The sequence below is a fragment of the Canis aureus genome, chromosome 22 (assembly GCF_053574225.1).
Source record: "Canis aureus isolate CA01 chromosome 22, VMU_Caureus_v.1.0, whole genome shotgun sequence".
NCBI lineage: Eukaryota > Metazoa > Chordata > Mammalia > Carnivora > Canidae > Canis > Canis aureus.
The window spans coordinates 17,200,914-17,220,481 of NC_135632.1; the positions used below are offsets into that span (position 1 = coordinate 17,200,914).

General features: G+C 39.7%; 1 protein-coding gene across 2 annotated transcripts in view; it reads right to left on the reverse strand.

Annotated features, from left to right (window-relative positions):
- Positions 1 to 19,568, reverse strand: part of LOC144293815 (uncharacterized) — a 174,279-nt gene that overhangs the window by 76,064 nt on the left and 78,647 nt on the right. Inside the window, exons 1-2 of one of the 2 annotated variants that reach the window (XM_077864959.1) lie at positions 17,587 to 17,777; positions 17,231 to 17,319 (exon numbers count right to left, since the gene is read on the reverse strand). The exons of the other annotated variant lie outside the window; for it this stretch is intronic. The gene's annotated coding sequence lies outside the window, so the exon portion shown is untranslated. Of the gene's footprint in view, positions 1 to 17,230; positions 17,320 to 17,586; positions 17,778 to 19,568 lie in introns of those variants that run through there. 2 annotated transcript variants of the gene reach the window in all.

The following is a 19,568-nucleotide window of genomic DNA, read 5'->3' on the forward strand; positions in this document are numbered from 1 at the left end:
ACCCATGGAGCCTCCCTTGGTCAGAGCTCACTCCAAACCCAGCAGGAATGGAGTCCTTACAGTCTTTCTGTCCTTGCTTTCCAGTCCATTTATTCCATCTGCGTGGAGAGGCAGCACATGTTCTAGAGTGAGACTGCATGGGCCTGAATCTCATCTCAGCCCCTTATAAGCTCTGTGACCTTTGGCAATTTACTTGACTTCTCGGAGTCCTAATAATCCCATCTGTGAAATGAGAACAGCAACTACCTCTTAGAATTGTTTAGAAAATCATGGATTATGTGTAAAATGCATCTGAGAAAGCACCTGGTTTCACTTCTATTATTAATTTTTTTAAATAAGCATCCACTAAGTTTTCTGTTTCCAGACACATGGCCAAGCCTGGGAATACAAAGATGAATACTGCAGAATTGTTTGTCTCAAGAAACTAACAGTCCAATGAAGGAAACATCAAATAACAGACATGGCTGCCATGAGGTTAGCACCCTGGGGCTGAAATTTGGAGCAGAGGTAGAAGGGCCCTCAACTCACTCCAGCTCTGCTCTTGCTTACTATGTAACCATGAGCAATAACTTAGCCTTTCTGAGCTCCAGATTCATTTGTACCTCCCAGGTGCTATCCACTGCGAGGAGATTCACAGGAAGGAGAGATGGTTAAAGTATCCAAAAATGAGGATATTTTTTTCCACAATTTCTGGGAACTTTGAGGAGAAGCTGAAATGAAGGTGGGAGGTAACCTAAACAATTGCAAAGACAGAAATGAAGCCAGCAAGAGAACAAGCCAGGGATCATTGCCCTCTGGCTCCCACGGCCTCCGTCCCCAACTCTATCGACATAAAGGGGAGCTGTTGAGGACTTCCCAAACCAAAAGGGAAAACAAGAACATTCTTGAGATTAGCTGAGGCAAACAAGAGCCAGGAGAGCCTCACGTTCCCATGGACCCTGCCTGGGCTGTCCTCAGGAGAGGGGCTGGGCAGCAGCAGGTGAAAGAAGACTGGGGGTACTGCAGAGGCCACACCTGTGAGACGATATGTCTGGCACCCGTTCTGGCCCCAGGGGCCACTCTTTGGGCTTCTGCTCTGTTCCCACAACCCAGTGCTTCATGCTCCACTGAGCTCAGCAAACACTTAGTGTAGCTAGACTCCCTCACCCACAAACACCTGCCAAGGCCTACCTGGAACCAGAGCCTGCATCAGGCTTGGGGAGACCAGAAGCCACAGCCTTGGAGTTCCCTGAAGAGTCCCTGTGTCCTTGTGAAGTAGGGTAGGAAGGACCAACAGTGTGCCTGTGCTGACAAGGGTTCAAGGACCCATGGTCAGAAGGATCCCTGAGACTTGAGTCTCAGCAGGAGGGGAGGCACAGAGCAAACCCCTGGAACCCACATAATCAGATGGTTGTTTGTGGAGATGGATAGTCAGGGGCCCACTGCTGACCTTCAGGTCTCTAAAGACTCGGCCAGGGCAGTCCCAGCAACTGTCATCTCTGGCCATTTCTTCCCACCTGCCTGGGTGATAGAAAGAGAGCTGAAGTGGAAGGTTTTGACCCAGGCTCCTTTCACCTGTTCATTAATTCCATCAGTGCCCCAACCCAGTGGAAATGTCAGAACTGTCATATTTCTTCCCCTTAAAGGTTAAAGGGAGGCTTCTCAGAAGGCTTCTCCTTCTCAGGAGGCTATATCTGAAAAGAGGACAGACCTTTCCTCAGGGGCTATCTTAGAAGGAAAGGCCAGAAGATCCCAAGGCCTAGGGATATTCCCACGTTTTCCTTATAACTTCAGGCTTGTATCTCTTATCTTCTTCTCTTCCCTTTCCTGCACACCTGGACACTATCTACTTATTCTTTTAAGGTGGGATGAACACCTCAGCATCCCAGGAGGGAGATTGAGGAGCAAACCTGCTCTTGAATCACTGGACAGGGGACAGACAACAGACCAAGGGGTAGGCCAGGGCACTTGTAGTGTAGCAAGGAAGTAACAGAGAAACCAAAGGTATATGTCTCTGTCTTGGATGTGGTGAAACCATCAGCAAATGAACTAATAGACATTCACCTTTGCCTCTTGTGGGCAGGTAGCCAGGCCTTAGGCTTTTGAGCACTGGACTTCCTCTCCCATGGGGATTTTAGAGTTGTGTGGTTGGAAAAATAAAGAGAGAGAAGTTGCCTGGAGTCAGCATCAAATGAGCTTTGTTTCTAAAGGTCTCCATTTATAGAGACACAGAGGGGAAGAGTCCCTCTGTGTTAAGGGACACAGAGGAGGGGAAGATGAGCAAAAGGAGGAGGGAAGGAAGAGGACTGGAAGTGAGAGGGGAAGAGGGGACGAGAGGAAAGACCCTGAGACTGAGAGGTCAGAGTTTTATGGGCAAGAGGACTCACATCCACTAATGCATAAATCCCTGAAAGTGACAAGCCATGGGGTGGCCATAGAGTGGCCCAGACATTGAGTTCTAAGTCCTATGTCCTTTCCAATCACAGAGAAGGTCTCTGTGGCCAAGCTTGCTATGAAGGGATGGGAGGCTGTTGACAGAGTTAGCAGAGCTGCTGCCTTTGAACAGACCTAGCAGGTCTCCCCAGAGGTGTTCTGAGCAGCTGCCATGGGGACTGCAGTCAAGAGGCCTTGCTGATGTGAGCATCTAGGGCTATCAGAGCCCTGGGATCCTGCTGCTCTCAGAGAAGAAAGAAGGAGTCTCAACTCCCAAAAAGTGACCTCTCTTGGGACTCAAGTTGGTAGATCAATTCACAGCTGTTTAATACTTAATGGTTACTGGGTTGCTATTCTGTGCAATTTCTATCTACTTGATATTTAATATAACATAGAACAATGAATACAATATATAATAACAAATTAATTAAAAATAATAACATAAATAGCCTGTAGAGATTATATCGAGATGTCACATTGAATACATGTGTCTGCTTGTCCCTCCAGAAATCCTTAGAAATGATACACATATCAAGATAAAAAGTTTCTGTACAGCAAAAGAAATAGTCGACAAAACCCAAAGGCAACCTACAAAATGGGAGAAGCTATTTTGCAAATGTCTTATCAGATAAAGGGTTAAGATCCAAAATCTATAAAGAATTTATCAAACTGAACATGCAAAAAATAAATAATCCAATCAAGAAATGGGCAGAAGACGTAAATAGACTTTTCTCCAAAGAAGACCTACAAATGGCCAACAGATACGTGAAAAAATGTTCCACATCACTCGGCATCAGGGAGATACAAATCAAAACCACAATGAGATGCCACCTCACACTGGTCAGAATGGTTAAAATTAACAACTCAGGAAACAAAAGATGTTAGCAAGAATGCAGAGAAAGGGGAACCCTCTCGCTCTGCTGGTGGGAATGCAAACTGGTGCAGCCACTCTGGAAAACAGAATGGAAGTTCCTCAAAAAGTTAAAAATAGAACTACCCTCCCAACCCATCAATTGTGTTACTAGGTATTTGTCCCAAAGGATACGAACATAGTGTTCAAAGGGACACATGCACCCCCATGTTTCTAGCAGCAATGTCCACAATAGCCAAAATATGGGAAGAGCCCAGATGTTCATTGACAGATGAATGGATAAAGATGTGTGTATACAATGGAATATTACTCAGCCATCAAAAAGAATGAAATCTTGCCATTTGCAATGACGTGGATAGAACTAGAGGGTATTATGCTAAGTGAAATGTCAGAGAAAAACAAATACCATGTGATTTCACTCATAGTGGAATTTAAGAAACAAAACAGATAAACCTAGAGGAAGGAAAAGAAAAATAAAATAAGATAAAAATTGAGAGGGAGGCAAACCATAAGAGATGCTGATCTCTAGGAAACAAACTGAGAGCTGCTAGAGTGGAGTGGGTGAGGGGAGGGAGGAGAGGGTTACTGGGTAATGGGCATTAAGGACACCACATGATGTAATGAGCACTGAGTATTATATGCAACTGATGTATCACTAAACTCTACCTCTGAAACTAATTTTAAAAATGATACACACACACACACACACACATCAGACTAATGGAAAACAAAAAGTGATTCTAGTTATGACCAGGAAATAAGTAGTATTATTGAAAGGGAAAACACAGATAAGATTGGACCAATGATAGTAACGCCAATCAATCAAAGACCTGCAACTGAGGCCACTATGAAATATGGTGCAACTTCCAGAGTGCTCCACATTCACAGGTTGCTGGGACAAGTGGTGGAAAAAAGTGACTATCAGAATCGTGTTTAGGGCATAGCATTTGGAGAAGACAAGTGAGAGATCCCTTCCCTGGACCTCGAGCAGGGCATCAGGCAGAAGAAGCATCAGCCTGTAAGCTGAAGCCAGGAGCTTAAACAACATAAAAAGATGAGTCCATTTTCCTGTCTGATTCCTGTCTGTATTGCATGCCATTTTTACACACCTCTCTCCCTCATACCCACTCTTATCCCTCCCTCCAAAAAAGAAATTACTAGAAAGCAGACTGATGAGCATATGGTAAGTACAAACAGCACCTATCAGTAGATAGGGAATCTCAAAACAGAAAAGTATACACCGAAGAATCACCAATATAGGAAAGGAAGGCACCAGACTCAACAAACAGAACATCTGAGGAAACAGAATTAACAGATAATCTGAAGCAGCTTTAAAAATATATTAATGTCCTCAGAAGGATTAAAGAGGATACCATAACCATGAAATAAATAAACAAAGAAGCTGCCATTTTTTTCAAGAGTGGTAAAGGTATTGGAAATGAAAGATATGATTGTCAGAACTTAAAAAACTCAATTAAATACACTAAATCTACAAAAGGCAAAGCTGAGGAGAAAATTAGTGTGTAAAAGATTGTTCTAATTTCACAATTTAGGACAGAAGTATAAATGACCAGAAAGTACAAAAAGAGTAATTAATGGTTAATTATTATAGCTAATACACTGTACTACATATTGGAAAGTTGTGAAGGGAGATTTAAAAGTTCTCATCACAAGAAAAAAAATTTTGTCACACTCTATGGTGACAGATGTTAAGTAGACTTACTGTGGTGATCATTCTGTAGTGTATACAAATACTGAATCATTAGGTCATACACCTGAAAAAAATATAATGTTATATATGAATTATACCTCAATTTAAAAAATAATAATTAAGAGATATGTGTAGATTCCAATATTTAATAGGAATTGTAGAAGAGAACAGAGGCGGAAAAGGGCCTAAAGGAATTATGCAGAAGGCTGAAGAAATAGCATCCTTCCAAGGAGGCAAGCCAACACAGATGCAGGCTCATTCTCTGGAACCCATCCCTGGAGACACCCCAGAAGTCAAAGTGAGGGTGGTTAGACTTCCAAGCTGATTTATAAACTTGGAGATGACTGCACAACTCCAAGGCCACATAAGGGAGTTCTATCATGGTGTGTGTGTGTGTGTGTGTGTGTGTGTGTGTATGTGTGTGTGTGTGTGTCAGAGAAGGAAGAAGGAAGACAGGAAATGGCAGCTCAGAGCATAAAAGGACCCAGCACCATGAATGAGAGACAAGGTCGGGGAGAGATTTGACTGTCATCTTCTCCTCACTAACATACACACATTGCTCTGGGTATAGCAATGGCTTTCCCTTGACTTCTGTGAGGCAGAAAGACAGCAACCAGGTAATATCAGATGGCTTTCAAGTCCCATTGGGATGTGGAGTAGTTAACAGCAAGTGAAGAGATACTGGCTGACTTCTGCACCCTCCCGTCCTCTCACCACCACCCTTGCCAGCCCAGTGGCCAGCCAGCTATGGTTAAGGAGGTCAGGTCCTAGCAGATCAGCAGTGCCAGGGTAACTCCAAACTTCTCTCGCTTTGAGACACACCCACCACATCTCCCTGTTTTGCAAACACTTTAGGAGGAGGGACAGAAGACTCTCTCCTCAGTTATTATCTCCTCACATCACCAGAGTAGGCAACTGAATCCCCCAGGGATCCCTAGGACAAATACAGAGAAACCTTAGGAGTGTGACCACTATAAGGGAAAGGCAGACTGAACAATCTCTACCTGGTGAAACAAAACCCATGGGCAAATAACTTAAAATAAGCATGTTAAATTTCCTCTAAGACACATAGAGGATACTGGAAAACAAAAAGCAAGAACCAGATGCCACAGAAGAGAAATCCTAGATACAACACATATAATAATTGGAATCACGGACCCAGTGGACAAGTGGAGTAGCAGACTGGTTACAGCTGAAGAAAGAATCTGCACATTCAATGATCAGGTCGATGAGCTCTCCCAAATGGCATCATGAAGGGATTGGCAAATACGAAAGAAAATTCAGAGATAATAAGGGTAAGAAGAATAATTGTCAACTGCAGAACAAGTGAGCTCCCAGAAATAGAGAAAAAAAAAAGGAAGAAATACTTGAAGAAAGAATGGCTGATAATTTCACAGAATTAGAGAAAGATAAGACCTCAGATGGAAAGGACCCGTAAAAACAGCGTAAACAAGAAAAAAAATCTCTTCACAATAGTGAGAATAAAGGCCATAAAAGACAAGGGAAATGTTAAAGTCACCAAAAATCAAAAATAATTCACCTACAGAGACATAAGTATCGGGGCACCTGGGTGGTTCAATCAGTTAGGTGACTGTCTCTTGGTTTCAGCTCAGGTCATGATCTCAGGGTTGTGAGATCAAGGCCCTCATGGGGATCCCCACTCAGTGGGGAGTCTGTTTGGGATTCTCTCTCTCTCCTACCCCTTCTGCCCCTCTGCCTATATTCTCACTCTTTCTTTGTTTTAAATAAATAAATAAATAAATAAATAAATAAATAAATAAATCAAATCAATCAATCTTAAAAAAGAAAGAAAGAGGCACCAAATTGCCATGAGTCTTCTCAACAACAATACTGCATGCATAAAGATAGAGACTGCTACTTTTGAAGTGCTGAAATAAAAGAACTTGGATCCAGAATACTAGATCCAGCAAAAGTATCATTGAAACATTAAGGGTGAAATAAAGACCCTTTCAGTCATATGAGACCCATATGCTTTATTGCACACAAGCCCCTACAAGAAACAACTCCTGGAAGACACACTCAGAGAAACAGATACCAGAAGATTCTATGAAACATGGATAGAGTTGTCAGATATAGGGATGGGGCAGGGGAGGGGAGGGACCAGCAACAACAATAACACATCTGGTTAAATATGGATTTCAGATTAACAATGAATGCTTTTTGGTATAAGTATGTCCTATACGATATTCAAGTTTGCCTGGACATCCTATATTTCATCTGGCAACCCTAGCTAAAGGATATAAGGATGGGTAAATAAATGAATCAAGTTAATTATAGTCTAAATAAGAAAAACACTGATGAAACAAAAGGGATATATGTGAAACTCCAGAACTAAAATTCTAGATAACATATATGATGGAAGTAGAGGCAGAAAGCCAGAGGAAGTAAGAGAAGGCAAAGGAAATTGTCATATCCAGGAGAAAAATGTAGAAAGATGTAGAAGAAAGTGACAATAAGAACAGTTGGTAAGTTAGAGGCAACCACATGAGAATAAATACAAGGCACACAACTTTCATATCAGTAGACAAAAATTTGACCTATCTAATGGAATTCAGGAAAGGAGAAAACAAAAATAATACAAAAGGATACTAAATAAAAACAAGAAATAAAAAGCTTTAAATAAGTCCCAATATAATAGTAATTACAGTAAGCCTGGTACTCAGATTATATTTACCAATCAAAAAGCAAACCATCAGAATGGGGCTTTTAAAAAAATTAAATAATATATTGCCCAGAAAGAAACATCTCAAACAGAAGAATATAGACTGTTTAAAAATTAAAGGATTGAAGAAGATGCTACAGGAAAATATGAATCAAAAGAAAACCAGAGTGGTAATTTTAATGAGATTAAATAGATTTTTAAGGCAAAAAAAAATTCATAAAGAGACAAAAAAAACCATCATGCCTTAGTAAAAGGACTACTATAGATATAAGACATAAAGATTATATACATACATGTAGCTAAAGATACACACTCAAAATACATAAAGTAACAGCCAATAAACTAGATAAAATAATTAAGTCAACAATTTTAGTTGGAGATTTTGACACACCCTTCTCAGAGACTGATTTATCAAGAGAAAAAAATATTAGTGCAACTAAGGTTAAAATTTACAGTTGAAAATTATGAAATACTTTTATCTGAATTATACTACATGTAAGACTCACACAGGACAGCTAAAATGGTACTTAGAGAAAAATATACAGCTTTAAATACATTTATCAGATTACAGATAAAATAGGCATGTCAATTAAGAAGTATGGGGAATAGCAACACACAAAATAATGTATCTCCAAAAGAAAAATAAGAAAGATGAAAAAATATAAGAAAAAAATAAGAGCAGAAGTTGATTAATAGAGAAAAATCAAAGCAATAGAAAATATTAAAGGTTTAATAGAACATATTAAAGCAATAGAAAATATCAAAATATTAAAGACATTAATAAAACTTACAAAAGGGAAACAGAGAAAATTATAGGCAAAATGCAGGATGGAAAAGAAGAAATAATCTCAGTTGTAACTGAGATTAAAATAATTACTTAAATTATAAAAAAGTCCATACAACAATAAGAGATAAAGCTTTGGAAAAAATCTACAGTGCCAAATGTGGTAAAAGACAAACTGGAAATAAAATAACCATTAAAGAAATAGAAATTATATATAATGAAAGACTACTCTTGTTGCTACTGCCCTCTTTAACTACCAAGAAAAATCTGAGGCTTAGATAGCTTTAAGGAGAGGCCAACACAATTAAGAGATTGTTAAAGTCTGTATTATACAAGCTGTTCTAGGAAATAGAAAGAAAGAAGGCTATCCAACTCATTTTGCAAGGCTGGAATCATTTATCCATGATTCCAAAGCCAGATAAGGACCTTATAAGGAAAGAAAACAAGACCCTTAATAATAGCTAGTTATCTGAATCCAAAAGTGTACTTACAAGTATGGGTTATATTGAAGTTAAATCTTTGAAATTACTGTACTCACATATTAATGAACTAAAAAATAAAATTATACAAGGGTGTCACTAAGTATGAAAAACACAGACTAATTATTTCTGATAAAAGTCTAACTACTTAAAAAACAAAAGGTCCCAGAAGAGTAGGAAATGCTGGAACTTCCTTATCTTGACAACTATAGATTAAAACATGGTGTAAACATACTCCATGGAAACCTTTAGACGTGTTCTCTCTAATATCAGCAACCAATTAAAGATGCCCACTATCACTGCTTTAACTAGGTTCATTCAACCTAGTACTAGCAGCCCCAGCCTGCGGGGTAAAACAAGAAAAAGAAATGAAGGGTACTAGATAGGCAGGGAAGAAACAACACTCTCATTATTTGCATATAATTTGATTACCTACATAGAAAATGCAACCAAATCAAGCAAACAATAGAAATAATGAGAATTTAGCCAGGTTGCCAGAGACAAGATCAATTTCCAAAAATCAATATATTCTCCATGGCAGCAACAACCCAAGCTATAGCAGAAAACAAGATGCCATTCAGAGTAGCAGCAGAAAGAACACAGTATCCAGGAATTATCCTGGCAAACAATATAGCACCAAAGATGCCCTAGACAAGGTAAATAGGCCAATGGCAGGTCAGGAGTAGATATTTGCAAGAATTAACATCAGAACTTTAAATAAACTCTCACAAATCAAGCAGTTCAAACCAGAACAACTAACAATTTTATGAAAAGATACTTAGCTTCATTAGTAATTAGAAAAAGAGCAAACAAGACACAAGGGAGCCATTAGAGTAGAGAGATTATAAAATCAAATAATAACAAATGACAGCAATGGTGAACACAAGGGAAGAAGCTCTGTTTCCACACCAGTGGGTATGTAGAGTGGTATAGTAATGCTGGAGAGCAATCTGGAAGCAATTAGTGAAATGCAGAATGCATATTCTCTACAACCTATCAGTTCCATTCCTGATACTGCTCTGGAGAAACTAGTGCACAGCCCCATAAAGAAACATATATAGAGGGATGCCTGGGTCGCTCAGCAGTTGAGTGTCTTGCCTTTGGCTCAGGGCATGTTCTTGGGGTCCGGGATTGAGTCCCATATCGGGCTCCCTGCATGGAGCCTGCTTCTCCCTCTGCCTGTCTCTGACTCTCTCTCTCTCTCTCTTTCTCTCTCTCTCTCTCTCTCACTGTCATGAATAAATAAATAAAATCTTAAAAAAAAAGAACAAAACATATATAGGGCTGTTTATCACAGCATCATTTCTCACAGCAGAGAGTGGGGGCAACCTAGAACTTAGTTACTAAGAAGATAGATTAATAAATGGTAGTGGCACACACAATGCAGATAGCAAAAGGCATCATGTTGAGATACATATAGTTACATGGACAGTGTTTGGAAACATTGTGTTGAGTGACCAAAAAAAAAAAAAAAGAAAGAAAGGAATAGAAAGAGGTCTCACCATGTCATTCATGTAAATTTAAAAACATACAACTGCTAAATATTTCAGAGGCAGGTCCTTCAAAAAGCCCTAGACAAGAAGAACCAACAGAATCAATAGACAAATATTAAAACTAAAAGAGAGTTTGTCAAGTTGTTGGGTATAATATCAAGTTACAAAATTCAGCAGCATTCTCAAAATGAGAAATAACTAGAAAATGTAACCCAAAAAAATGTCACTCAGGATTGCAACAAAAACCATCATCTAAGAATTATCTTGGCAAAGAATGTCCAGTACCACTATTGAAGGGCATAAAGAATTGTTGAATAGACATCCTACACTTTTAGATGGCAACATCTATTATTATAAAGATATCGCTGCTGCTCCAAAAAAAATCTCATATGCCATGTGATCACAATTTTTATTCCAAGAGGATTTTTTAAGCTTAGTAAACTAACTTGGAAATACATAGGGAGTGATAAAAGACTAGAAATAGTTAAACTATTTTGAAATTGCTCGACTAGCTATTAAGACATACTACACAAAGCCATAACAATAACAATGGTCTGTTGCTGGTACAAGGACAGGCAAACGGACAATGGTTACAGATGAAAGAGCTCAGAGAACTGCCCTTGTGTATATGAGAATTTGATAAGATAAAGGTGACATCACGAATGAACGTGGAAAAGATGGCCTCTTTAGAAGATCATCTTGGGGAAAATGGCTCACCTTAGAGAACATTTTAAACTGTATCCATACCTGCTGTAATGCATGGCGATGGAATTCAGATAGATTGAAACCTTAAGACCATAATGTAAACTATAAAGTTGGCAGTAGATAATAAACCTCTATATTCTAGAGGTGGGAAAGGACTTCTTAAATAAAATCCCAGAACCACAAATCACAAGCAATAAATAAATTAGGAAATAAATAAAAATGAATTTGATTAAATAAAATCTAAGGATTTTTCTTGACTGACAGACAACACAAACAAAACTATAGGCAGAAGAGTGGAAGAATATATTTGCAATGTATTAAATTGACAGCAGTCTAATTTCTAGTATAAGAGGAACTCCTAAAAAATCAACAACCAATTAGATGTGAAGAAACCCAACAGGAAAATATATGGGGAAAATGATAAGAACTGCAATCAAGAAGAGAAAACTGTAATCACTAAAAAGTTTAATTAGAGAAATGCAGATTAAAACAAGAGATTCTTATATTCTTATTAGATGAACCAAAATTAGAAAACTCAATAATGCCAACATTGGCAAAAATGTTAGGATACAGTGACTTCTGTTAACTGGTGATGGGAGTATCCAGTAGTATACACACATTTGGAGGATAAATCTGAAAGTAATTAAACTAAGATAGTATACACCCCATGATTCAGAAATTGGACTCTTGGATACATATTTCAAGAAAATCCCACGTAAGTCCACAAGGGGACATTGTGAGGATGTTCATCATTATGGTGTTGGAGGTGGAGAGGGGGTGGAGAGGCCACCTAGCTGCCCATTACAGAGGGATGGGCACTTGCTATGCAGCAAGTAAAGCAATAGTACTGTTACCACATCCAAGGACTGTGTGTTCACATAGCAACATGGACAGGTCTTTAAAAATGAGGGCTCAATGAAAAACATAAGACTTATAAGCTCTGTAGTGAAGTGTCATTTGTGTAAATTGAAAAAGTCTTCACAGATAAATAACCCTACACATTTTATAAGTGCACATACAAATGTCCAAAGATGAGGAGAAAGGGGGTTGGGGTAGTTGAGGAAGGGGGTTGGAGTAGTTGAGGGAACAAAATGGAATAAATAAGATAAGAAAGGGGCTCTAAATAGATAAATATAACAGTGTTCATGAACTGAGGAGTTTAATAAACTCAACCCTCCATACCAGAGGTCTAGAAAAAAGAAAAAGAAAGGGGTGCCTGGGTGGCTCAGTCAGTTAAGGGTCCGACTCTTGATTTCAGCTCAGGTCATGATCTCAGGGTCATGGAATCAAGTCCTTGATTCCATCAAGGAATTCACTTCTGAATCACTTCAGACTCTATGCTAAGTGTCAAATCTGCTTGTTCCTCTCCTGCTCCTCACCCTGTTTGCTTGCTCACTCTCACACTCTCTCCCTCTCTCTCTCTCAAATAAATAAAATCTTTTTTAAAAAGAAAGGAAAGGCAGGGAGGGAGGCAGGGAGAGAGGGAGGAAGGAAGGAAGGAAGGAAGGAGAAATATATACATAAACAAAAACCCTACATAGGGCAAAGGTATACACCAAAAGAATTAGAAAGGATACCGCTGAAGAGGGAGGGGGAATGGAAGTATAGATTAATGATAAGAGAGAAAAGAAATGGTGAAATTAAACCTGAGAAGTTATACACAGACTAGTGAATGGGTAATGAATTGAGAATAATAAAATCAACTCTGCACCAGAAGCTCAAAAAAAAGGAAAAAATAAACAGAAGACAATTTCCCAAAGTTGTTGTCTCCAAAATTCAAAAGATGAGCCAAATACTAAGTCAGCTGGAAATGAATATCAATAAACTCTATGATAGATTATAAATAAATGGTAAATAACTCATACCTCAGTCTTACAAAGGATTCTTCTTATTCCTAGATATTTCAGAGAGGAGAAAAATAGATATATAGGGCAATAAGAATCATAAATAGACACTTCTCTGAGCAACATTAAATGCAAGAAAATAATGGAGATATAACTATTGTTTTGAGGGTTAAAATCAAATAAAATATTTTGAACCTAAAGTTTTATACCCAGCCAAAAAATCATTTCAATAGGAAAACAGACTAAAGTCACCTTCAGATATTCAAGAATTCAGAAAACATCCCATCTACAACCTTTCTCTAAATGATGGCCTGAAGATGGACTCCAGATCAAAAGGTAGGTGTGACTATTCCAAATATGAATGGAATAATATCTTTACATATTGATAATAAAAATTTGGTGGCAAACATAGAATGAAAATGGAATTAAGTAGACTTGTATCAATACAATAAAGAATAGGAAATAGAAACAATAAATAATATTGTAAATGAAAACATAAAATAAGATGTCAATAATACATTCAAGGGGTGCCTGAGTGGCTCAGTTGATTAAGCATCTGTCTTCGGCTCAGGTCATGATCCCAGAGTCCGGGGATCGAGTTCTGCATCAGGCTGCCTGCCCAGTGGAGAGTCTGCTTCTCCCCCTCCCTCCCCTTCCCTCTGCTCATTCTGTCTCTGTCTCACTCACTCACTCTATCTCTCTCAAATAAATAAATGAAGCTTAAAAAATAATACATTCAAATATCTCAGAAATTAAAATAATTTACTACATTAAAAGTCTCCTCTTCAGAATCAATGAGTCACAGATTGGACTGAAAAAAAAAAATAGAAAAGTATATAAAGAATGGAAAAATGATACCCCAACCAAAAGGAGGAACGTTTCAAGGCCAATAAACATGTGCGATCCCATGGGAATGCAAATTGAAGCAACAAACAATATTTTGTTTTCTGTTTGACAGATAAGCAAATATTTAAAAGCATCAACAATATCAAATACTAATGAGGAACTAGAAAGAAGGGTCCTCTCCTATGTTCCTGGGGGTCGGACTATGAAGGCACAGCCAAACTAGGGAGCCTCTGGCAGTATCCAGTAAGTGTGCAAATGTACATATTCCACAATTCAGAGAATCTGCTTACTGAGATGAGCTCGCCAATGTCATCAGGGATGTGAAATAGTGCACCAGTCTAGAGAGAGATCTAGCAATATTTAGTCATATACAGGACTTGTACAAGGATGTGCTCGCAGCATTGTTTATAAGAGTGGGAAATGGGAATCTACATAAATGTCCATCAGTAAGTAAATGTATTAATAAAATGGGGTCTATTATATGATAGAATTCTACGTAAGAGTTAAAATAACAAATCTACATACACCAACAAGGTGGATTTTTTAAAAAGATTTTTAAAATTTATTTATTCGTGAGAGACACAGAGAGAGAGGCAGAGACCCAGGCAGAGAGAGAAGCAGGCTCCACGCAGGGAGCCTGATGCAGGACTCGATCCTGGAACCCCCGGATCATGCCCTGAGCCGAAGGCAGACGCTCAACCACTGAGCCACCCAGGCATCTCAACAAGGTGGATTTTTTAAAACACAGTGTACGTTTAAAATGAAAAGTGCAGAATCTTCAGGTTTCTTTGGCTCAGGTGCAGATCGGGAGTCTTGATCCTTTTTGCCGTCTTTCCTATCCAGCTCCTTCCAGTGGTCTTTGTTCCCTCTGTCTCTTGGACCACGGCTGGAGTTCCCACTGTAGCCTCTTGGGACACTCACCCCATCTACTTTGTTTTCATCTGTTCTCCTTGCTGGTACTTCCTCCCGGGGCTGAGCCGGGACTGCTTTCCCCCCACCACTCGTGGGGGACTGTGGTTCCGCGTCCGAGCTCTGAGATCGGGCAGAAGGGTTAGAACTTCACTTCACCCAAGCATTCTCCTTTGGTGGAGGGGCTGGCATTACCTTCAGAGGCTGTTCAGATTTGGGTGGCTTAGAAGTTGGAGAGTGATAGTCTTCCTCCTTATTCGGTGTTTCATTTTCTAGAGACTTCTCACTCTCTCTCCTTCGTGCATCCTGGTCTGACTTACTTCTGCCAGTTGTGGCCGAAAATCAAGCTTCCAAGTTCAGTTCTGCAAGCAAGTATGCTGCTCTCTCCATTGATGGTGAAGATGAGAACGAGGGAGAAGATTACACCAAATAGACCTCTGCATCCTGTGCTTTCTCCTAGTCTCTCCACCCTGGAACATTCGAGAGCAAATCAAACCTCTATCCAGACAAGACAATAAAACTCACCATCTCCTGGAAAAGAAAGAAAGAAAGAAAGAAAGAAAGAAAGAAAGAAAGAAAGAAAGAAAGAAAGAAAGGAAGGAAGGAAGGAAGGAAGGAAGGAAGGAAGGAAGGAAGGAAGGAAAGAAAGAAAGAAAGAAAGAAAGAAAGAAAGAAAGAAAGAAAGAAAGAAAGAAAGAAAGAAAGAAAGAAAGAAGCAGAATCCTACATAAAGCATGACATCACTTATGTAGATTTAAAACCCCAAAATTCACTTGTATACTGATTAGAAATGACATGCATGTGTGTAAAAGCACAAGCGATACATGGAAATGGCACACACCAAATGCAAGATAGTGGGTGTTTCAGGGAAATCTGGGGGAGATAGGGAGCTCTGGTTATCTCTAACTGTGATATTTCATTTTTTAACAAGAGAGAAGGAGGAAGAAAATGTCAATAGTTATTAATTCTTGGTGAGTGAATATATGTGCTCTTTATATCTGTTCTCTTCTACTTAAAAACACCTTCTCAAAAGAAAAACACGTTTAAGGCAAATGATAAAGAAAACAGATGTTAACAGTATTAATATCAGAAAACATAAAATGCTTGACCAAAAAGGAAAAATATTAAATGGCAAAGAATGTTTTATCCTGATAAACACCTAGAAGATATAGAACATGAATTTTAATGTACCTGACTCAGACCTTAAAAATAGATAAAGCAAAAAACAGAAGCCAAAAGAAGAAACAGACAAATCTATAATCAAAATGGGAAAGTTTAACACTTCTTGCTCAGAAACCAACAAATTGAATAGAAAAAGAATAAGTAGGCATATAGATGAATAATAATCTTGCTCTAAGAGCTATAAGTAGGGCAGCCCGGGTGGCTCAGCGGTTTAGCGCCGCCTTCAGCCCAGGGCGTGATCCTGGAGACCCAGGATCAAGTCCCACGTCAGGCTCCCTGCATGGAGCCTGCTTCTCCCTCTGCCTATGTCTCTGCCTCTCTCTGTGTGTGTGTATGTCTCTCATAAATAAATAAAGAAAATCTTTTAAAAAATAAAAATTTTAAAAAGAAAGCTATAAGTAGAACTGAATACTCAACAAAATAACACTACCCATTTTTCCCAAACATACATGAACCATTAAGAAAAATTCATCATGCTACAGAAAAAAAATCTAAATTCTAAAAAAAAAAAAATCATATGGATGTCATGTGCTGGTTGATTAGTTGCTGGAAAAGCAAAGTGAAGAAAAACAGGAGATAGAGGAGGAGAGAAAAAAGAATAGGAAGCAGTGGTGCTGTAAGTTACCATGGGTGCCTACAAGTCCCAGGGAGGAAGGCTGATCCTGTACACAAATTCATTCTTCCTCCTGAGGAGTCCTCTCTAAGCACCAACTAGGTGCTGGGTTCTCAAGACACAAGCATAAACAGTCCCTGGCCTTAGAGAATCCACAATCTAGAGCAGGAGAAGGCAACGCCCCACTTGCCTTAGGGTAGCTAGGAAGTAGCCTCCCCCCACCTCACCCACCATTCCCTGGGTGCTGTTTTTGTCCCTACCCAACAGCTCCAAAATAAATACCAGGAGCTTGTTGCCTGAACACTGTTCCCTCAGTTCCTATTCAAAATCCAAATGCCTCCTGGAGGAAGACAAAAACATTCCTAAACTCTTGATGAAAATCAGGTTTCTAAGGGAAGGGTTTTGAAGGAAGAGTGAAGCTGGAGGAAGACGAGCAAGGAGGAGGAAGGCAATGGGACAGAGAGAAAAGACCAGAAAGGACTGTGAAGGATACAAAGCCAAAACCCGGGGCACCTGGGTGGCTCAGTGGTTGCGCATCTGCCTTTGGCTCAGGTCATGATCCCGGGGTCCTGGGATCAAGTCCACAGAGAGCCTGCTTCTCCCTCTGCCTATGTCTCCGCCTCTCTCTGTGTGTCTGTCATGAATAAATAAAATCTAAAAAAAAAAAAAAAAAGCCAAAACTCAAGAGCCACAGTTACCCCAGGCTGGTCTTGTTTGGAGTGCAAGCTTAACATCATTCTGGAAAAACAGCTTCAGTGTATATCTTCCAGAAGTGGTTGTTCTACCCCTGGTGTACAATAGGAAAAGAAAGGAAGGAAGGAAGGAAGGAAGGAAGGAAGGAAGGAAGGAAGGAAGGAAGGAAGGAAGGAAGAGGGAAGGGAAGGGAAGGGAAGGGAAGGGAAGGGAAGGGAAGGGAAGGGAAGGGAAGGGAAGGGAAGGGAAGGGAAAGGAAGACTTATTGATACACTGACAGGAAAGAAACATAAAGATCTAGATCAGGCTCCCCACCTCCCACATCTTTTCTCATTTGGGAGAATGTTCTGGAAAAATATACCTATAATTAGCTAATGGTTTTGGTTCTGCTCTAAAGGTCTAAATGTCTGAAGTCTTTGCTCATTACTTCTTGGCTGCTTCAAGAATCTCACTGTGTTCACTGTGTTCTAAGATTCTGAGCATCACTTCAGAATCTAAGATTCTGAGAAGAACATCACTTCATGGTGAAGGACACTGGGTGATTTCTGGACTTCCAGGAGCCCATTGCCTCAATTCTGTGACATCATAATTGAGTTTGCTAACAAACCAGGAGGGTCCACAATTTGGTGCCCAGTTCCCTGGCATGGACTGGACACAGACGAGGTATTCATAAAATGTCTGCTGATAGAACAAGTGGAGGAAGCAATGAAGCAATGAAGCACACACTCCCGGAGCAACAGTCTCTGACGTGGCCTAACCACCCACCACACCCTGGGTCCGGGGAGGTCTGTGACACCAAGACCTCTGCCCCTCTGATTGAGCCCTGCATCAGAGACAATCCCAGCACTGGCAGGACCACAGGGCCCAGTTGACCTCGAGACTGAAGATGGAATTGGGCCACTAGGGACAGAGCGTCTCTGGGAAGACTCCTCTTGAGGACAAATGCAGGCTCTAAGTCTTAGTGAGGAGTTATCTTGGTCACTGAGATCCTAGAAAAAAGCAATGGGTGAAACTGGAGGAAATTCTAATGGAGTCGCGGGTCTTTAAGTGTTTCTCCATGGTCACGTTTTTTTGATACGGAATCACATGCTTTGATAAGGAACAGCCCCAGGAGCCACTAGAGCAATGAACTCATCTTGCTCCCCAGCTGCCTTTTTAGGAGAACCTTTATTTTCTTCTATCGGGGCAATGTTATTATACACATTCAGGTAAAATATTTCTCTGCTGATGCCCTATCACAAACAAGATCCACCCATCCAATTTGAGAAAAGTTCAGTTAAGTATAGAATAGCTTAAATGGCAAGAAAGCTATGGGAGAAACTGATTAAAGTCACACACATGTGCGGCTATGGACCAAAGTTTAAAAAGAAAAAAAAAAAAACTCTCCTTGGAATGAAACCAAATGATCGCCTGGATCCTAAAGTGAAGCGATATTGTTCCAATTTTTCCTTTATCAGACAAAAGAAAAGGTCTTTCCACGTAGCCTTTTGACATAGAGCTAATTTAAAGAAGATTTGGAACTATGATGCAGGATCAGATGCCTTTGCAGAATTCCTTGCTGTTTTCATTTGAAATCTCTCATTTATGCTCAGATTTCCAATTGGAGATTTAATGACTTTTTCTTTAAGGGAAGTTGGCAAGCTGAGTTGGTTTAAATACAAATCTCCCAAAGGTAAAAGATCAGACATCATTATAAAAATAGAAAATATTCCCATTGTCCTTTCGAGATGTTTCTCCTAAAAGACGTGAGGATGTTTCTGAACAGCAGATGCGTTTTGGTAAAACAAAGTTGAAAAATATGTGAAACTCTTGACATTGGAATTACTTCCTGAGCTATGTCAAGTTATGTGGCTGCCTGGGGTAACTAAGAGCATTCTATCTATGGCAATAAACTCATTGGAAATGTGCCCCCAGTAACAGAAACACCCATCCCTGCCGCGTGATGATTCACAAGCTTCTCTGAGCAAGTCCTTTACCCACCAGCCCTCAGTATTCCCATCTGTCAAATGGGAAGCTGGTCCACAGCCTTTCAGGGCATACCAAGCATCAGCATGCTCTGAGTTTATGGCATATTAACATATCGAATGAGTTTTCCATGCAGCTGTTAGGGGATTTTTATTTTTTTACTAGCAAAATATCAAATTGCCAAGTAATTTGTCAAATCGGACATGGATCATCCAGTGCAACCAAGTAACAACCAGTGTTCCACAAGCAGCCCAAATTGCCCTGAAAGGAATTGTTTCTCTGCCTCTGTGCCACCCACCCTAAAACGAGCCCAGCTTGAAGCCCTGATGATGTTGAAGAATAAATAAATGCTCTCCTGTAAGGCAAGGGGGCTAAGAA